At 41.9% G+C, this 6,439-nt stretch overlaps 1 long non-coding RNA gene across 1 annotated transcript; it reads left to right on the top strand.

The window, feature by feature from the left end:
* The first annotated feature begins 5,723 nt into the window (after positions 1-5,723).
* Positions 5,724-6,036, top strand: LOC142182601 (uncharacterized). The gene is made up of 2 exons (XR_012711413.1): positions 5,724-5,864; positions 5,963-6,036. It is a non-coding gene; the product is annotated as an uncharacterized LOC142182601 (long non-coding RNA).
* The last annotated feature ends 403 nt before the right edge of the window (positions 6,037-6,439 follow it).

The following is a 6,439-nucleotide window of genomic DNA, read 5'->3' on the forward strand; positions in this document are numbered from 1 at the left end:
CGGGTGGCATACCCGACAGGTCTGAAGGGAAAACCTCAGGAAACTCACGAACAACGGGCACAGAATCAATAGAAGGAACTCAGCACTAGAATCATGTACATATGCCAAATAGGCCAAACACCCCTTCTCGACCATACGCCGAGCCTTCATATAAGAAATAACACTACGGGTAGAATGACTAAGAGTCCCTCTCTACTCTAAACGAGGTAAACCCGGTATAGCTAAGGTCACAGTCTTGGCATGATAGTCCAAGATAGCGTGGTAAGGTGATAACCAGTCCATCCCCAATATGACATCGAAATCAACCATATCCAGAAGAAGCAAATCTACACGAGTCTCAAGACCTCCAATCACAACTATACATGCACGATGGACTAGATCTACCATAATAGAATCACCCACCGGTGTAGACACATAAACAGGAGCACTCAAGGAATCACTAGGCATGACCAGGTACAGTGCAAAATAAGAGGACACATACGAGTACGTAGACCTTGGATTAAATAGCACCGAAGCGTCTCTATCACAAACCAGAACCGTACCTATAATAACTACATCTGAAGCCTCAGCCTCGGGCCTGGCTGGAAGAGCATAACATCGGGGCTGGGCCCCACCACCCTGAGCTACATCTCTGGGAGGGCTTGCTGCTGGCTGGCCTCCACCTCTAGCGGCCTGAGCTCCACCTCTAATACCTCTACCTCCACATCTAGCACCTCTACCCCCACCTCTAGCTGGCTGGGCGGGCTGTGGAACACCTAGTGCCTGGACCATGACACGGGAACCCTGATGCTGAGAGCTACTCAGTGCTCGAGGGCAAAACTTAGCAATGTGACCCATATGCCCATAAGTGTAACAAGCCTTAGGATGTTGAGACTGCTAAACCTGTCGACATGAATGACCACCCCGAAAACTCTAAAGCGGCGACGCATTAATAGGAGCAAGTGGTGCACTGTAGGACTGTTGATCAAAATACTACATCTGAGGACCACAACTACCTGAAGCACCGTGAGAAACCTGGAGTGCTGATTGAAAAGGCCTAGGAGGATGGCCTCTACCATACGAATCCCTACCTCCAGAAGAGGTACCACTGAATCTACCTGAATGATGGGGTCTCTTGTCCGACCCATGACTACCTCCCTATGACAGAATCATCTCCACTTTCCTAGCCACATTGGCCGCCTCCTGGAAGGAAATCTCACTCCCTGTCTCCCTAGACATCTGAAGACGAATCGGCTGAATAAGTCCATCAATGAACCTCCTCACCTTCTCTCTCTCTCGGTGGGAAGTATGATAAAAGCATGACGATCCAAGTTGATGAATCTGGTCTCATATTGGGTGACAGTTATAGAACTCAGCTGGAGACGCTCAAACTGCCTTCGATAGGCCTCCCTCTAAGTGATGGGGAGAAACTTCTCCAGAAATAGCTGAGTGAACTGCTCCCAAGTCAAGGCTGGCGATCCGGCTGGTCTAGCCAAACAGTAATCTCTCCACCAAGTCTTGGCAGATCCAGACAAACGAAAAGTGGAAAAATCGACCCCATTGGTCTTAACTATCCCCATGTTCCTGAGAACCTCATGACAACTGTCTAGATAATCCTGGGGATCCTCAGTAAATGCACCGCTGAAAGTAGTAGTGAAGATCTTGGTGAACCTATCCAACCTCCACAAAGCATCGGCAGACATAGCTGCTCCATCACCGGTCTGAACAACCACACCCGGCTGAACTGCTCCAACTGGCTAAACTGTTGGAGTTTGGAACTGGGGAGCTACCTGCTCCGGAGTGCGAGTAGTAGGAGTCTGGGCTCCTCCTCCAGCCTGAGAGACGGTTGGTGCTACGGGAAGCAAGCCTGCCCGGGTGACACTCTCCATAAGGCCCACTAGACGGACCAGAGCATCCTGAAGTACTGGGGTAGCAATAAATACCTCTGGGACCTGAGTTGGGCCCACTGGAGTGGCTGGGGCCAGAACCTCATCATCAAAGTCAACCTGAGTCTCTGCTGCGAGTGCTGCTGCCTTGGGCTGAGCTCTGCCCCTACCTCAGCCTCTAGCACGGCCTCGGCCTCGCCCTCTACCCCTCGTGGGAGCAGCTGCTGGGGGCTCGGCCTGCTGGTCAGTGGATAAGGAAGCGCGTGTTCTCGCCATCTACGAAAGAACAAAGTAGAATTTCAATTAGCATTGAGAAACCAAACCACACGACATGAAAGAATAAATGTGGAATGTTTCCTAACTCTATAGCCTCTAGGGAATAAATACAGACGTCTCCGTACCAATCCCTCAGACTCTATTAAGCTTGTTTGTGAACTGTGAGACCCATGTAACCTAGAGCTCTGATACCAACTTGTCACGACCCAGATTTTTCACATTCGGGAGTCGTGATGGTGCCTACTAATGTGAGCTAAGCAAGCCAATCCTTTAAACTAATTACTTCATTATCCGATTATTTCTTTTTAACAAATATAAGGCGATAACATGATAACAACGAAAATATAAATTTAAGCGGAAGACGACAATAAAATATCTAAAATCTATGTCTATTAAAATTACTCAAGCCTTAATCACCCAAAACCTGGTGTCACAGTGTCATAGACGGTCTAAGATTTGCTACATAGAAAGTCTGAAGAAACTATCAATACACTATTTCTGAAGGGAAAAATATGAAATAGGAAATAAAAGATAGAGGGGACGTCAGGCCTGCAGACGCCGGCAGGTCTACCTTAGATCTTCGTGTGGACTGGGGGTAGCCTCCAACTATGGTCCAAGAGCTGCTCCGGGATCTACACATAGTGTAGAGTGTAGTTTCAGCACAACCGACCCCATGTGTTGGTAAGTGTCCAACCTAACCTCGGCGAGGTAGTGACGAGGCTAGGACCAGACTACCAATTAAACCTATGCAGTTCAAATGTATATACAGCGGAAAGAAATACAGAAATAACCAGTCAAGTATGGGAGGGGGAGCATGCTGCGGGGGGAAGATATCAATTACGAATGGAAAGGCAACAAATAAATGAAAGAAAATAATATAACTCAGATATCAACAAAGAATCAGTAATCAATAAATGCACGGCATCACCCTTCGTGCTTTTACTCTCGTCCTCACCAAAACAATCATATAATAAAAATGTGCACGACATCACCCTTCGTGCTTTTACTCTCTTTCCTCACCATATAATCAATAAAATCGGCACGAAATGGTACATCGTGCGGCAGGCATCACCCTTTGTGCTTTACACTCATTCCTCACAATCATACACGACATCACCCTTCGTGCTTTACACTCTTTCCTCACAAAACAAATAGTGCACGGCATCACGCTTCGTGCTTAACTCTCTTCCTCACCCAAACAAGAATCGCAAATAATAGGACAAGAGAATAAATGAAATTTGCAATAAGAATCCCGACAATGGAGTAACAATTCAACAATTTAAATTCCGGCAAGGGAACGACATCAATAACATCAACATCCCGGTAAGGGAAATAACAAATAAATCAACAATAGCCTGGCAAGGGTGACAACATAATGATCCATTTTCTTTCTCACTTTTACTTCACTATTCACTTCACAACTCGAGCCAATGCTCTAGAGGTTCAATTATCACTTATACTTTCACAACTCGTTATACAACTTGAGTCAACGCTCCTCAATGTTCATAGGTCACAATTCCTTCCACAAACTTTATACCACAAATAGAAACCACCACTAAGGCATGAAAGACACAACGAAGTCATGACAATCACAATATAAAGACTCACGGTCATGCTAGACACCAACGTATAGATACTCGTTACCATGCTTATACGTCGTACTCAACAATTACCACATAGCAAATATGACTCAACTCCTAATCCCTCAAGCTAAGGTTAGACCAAACACTTACCTCGATGCCACGAACACAATTCACGATTCAACTATAGCTTTACCCCTTGATTCCACCACTAATTCGCTCATATCTAGTCACAAGTTACTTAATTACATCAATAAACGCTAAATGAATCAATTTGAATGCATGAAAATGAATTTCCCAAAGTTTTGCCCAAAAAGTCAAGAATCGCCCCCGGGCCCACATGGTCAAAACCCGAGGTTCGAACCAAAACCCAACTACTCATTCACCTATGAACACAAATATATAATTTGTTTTGAAATCGGACCACAAATCGAGGTCCAAATCCTCTTTTTTTGAAAAACCTAGGTTCTACTCAGAACACCCAATTTCCCCCATGAAAATCATTGATTTTAAGTTGAAATCATGTTAAAAGATGTTAATGATCGAAGAAAACTAGTTTAAAACGACTTACAATTGATTTAGAGAAGAAGAAGCTTTTGAAAAATCGCTCTAGTGTTTTTTTTGAGAGGATATGAAAAATGAGTTTAAAATCGTCTAAGTATAAAAGTTGCAGGTCTCATGTATGGGAATTGCGAACAGGGGTTCGCAACTGCGAACCCCGACCTCTACTGGCTTGGGAATTGCAAAGGGAAGTTGGGAAAAGCGAACTGGGAATTGCGAAGGGAGGTTGAGAAATGCGAATTGGGAATTGCTAAGGGAGGTTGGGAAATGCGAAGCGTGCAGGCCTGCAATTCCTTAAGTCCAAAATTTCACCCCGCAACCTATCCAAAACTCACCCGAGCCCTCGGGGCTCCAAACCAAACATGCACACCATCCTAAAAACATCACACGGACTCGCTCGTGCATTCAAATCACTAAAATAACATCAACAACTATGAATTAAACATCAAAATCAATGAAATTTTTCTAAAACTTCCTTAAACATCAAATTTTGCATTTAAGGTCCGAATCACGTCAAACGGATTCCGTTTCTTACCAAACTTCACAGAATTATCTTAAATCACATATAAGACCTGTATCGGGCTCCGGAACCAAAATACGAGCCCGATACCAACATGTTCTAATCAAAATTCATTTCCAAATCCTTTAAATAATTTCAGAAAATAATTTTCTTTAAAAATTCATTTCTCAGGCTTGGGACCTCGGAATTCGATTCTGGGAATACGCCCAAGTCTCATATGGGTCCGTTTACCCAAAACGTTGACCGAAGTCAAATTAATTCATTTTATAGTAAAAAATTATCATTTTTTTCATAGATTTTCGCATATAGGCTTTTCGGCTATGCGCCCGGACTGAGCACGCAAATCGAGGTGCTGCTAAAAGAAGTTTTTAAGACCTCAGAACGCAGAATTCATTTTAAAAACAAGTGATGACCTTTTGGGTCATCACAAAAACACATGTTAGTAGATATCTTTTTATATATAGTATTCTTAAAATTAGTGTAATATCATAAATAATATATATCGAAAAGTTGCGTTTAATTTTTATTTGCAGTGAAAACTTCTTGGTAGTTGATAGAGATGATTTTATTAAGGGCTTATCCAATACAAATCCCAGTTAATTAGATTAGTAAGGTACAATGATAATGTTACGATTGCAAAATATACAAAAGATAAAATTGCTCAAAGAGTAATATTTCCTTGATAATTAATTGAATGCTCTTGAGATACATATATGATATTTTTTGATAAAGATACGAGGATGTCGACAAAATTATATGTAATCAATCTTAAGGACTGCGCGAAGCGCGGACAAATTAACTAGTTTATATATAGATGTGATTAGCAGTTAGCTTGAGGATTTTTCCAAATGAGAGGTTAAATCCAGGAAATAAATTTGACATGATTAGAGACCAATAGAAAAGAACTATCAGGGGAAAAAATATTATACAAAATACAGGGACCATTGTGTAATTTACCCGAATAAAATCTACCTTAATACACCAGTGCAGCGCCGCCGCTTTCCCTGTCGACGGGCTTGAATTCTTCATCGCTTCTTTCGAGCTGAGCTCAGTACAACAAAGGTTGGCTTCTCTATTAGTTTTACATCTCGAGTTTCTCACTTCTCATTTCTGCCACCAGAATTTCATATGATTATTTTAGTTTTTTTTTTTGTTTTCAGTTAGCAATGAAGGCGTTCGAAGTTGGTGGAACCACCCTTTGTCTTACCCTTTTCAGCGATGTTACTAATTCTAAGTACGTTATTTTCTCTCTGATGTCTTTATACAACTAATTAAGGCTGGAATTAATTTTTTATATGCCTATCTTTTGAGTAATTATTGGTAATTATGTTGTGAATGATTACTATAGGGCTTATCTTTTTAAAATTTATGGTAGACCTTACTTGGTTTTCCCCTATAGCTTGGATGTAAGTTGCTTGGCTGTTAACACACTGGCTTAAAGATGCAGAGGGAAATGTGCTTTATTGAAAAATCGAAAATGTCTACAAGCAATTCTGACATCTAGTCTGTGCTAAATCCAAAACAATTAAATCAGAAACAGAATCCTAAACAAGACCCAACAAGAAAACATCCTAAATTAGGCCGAAATTGAAGTTTCTAGACATAAAACAACTGACTTTAATACGCCATAATGCTTG

Source organism: Nicotiana tabacum, chromosome 7, assembly GCF_000715075.1.
Source record: "Nicotiana tabacum cultivar K326 chromosome 7, ASM71507v2, whole genome shotgun sequence".
Classification (NCBI taxonomy): domain Eukaryota; kingdom Viridiplantae; phylum Streptophyta; class Magnoliopsida; order Solanales; family Solanaceae; genus Nicotiana; species Nicotiana tabacum.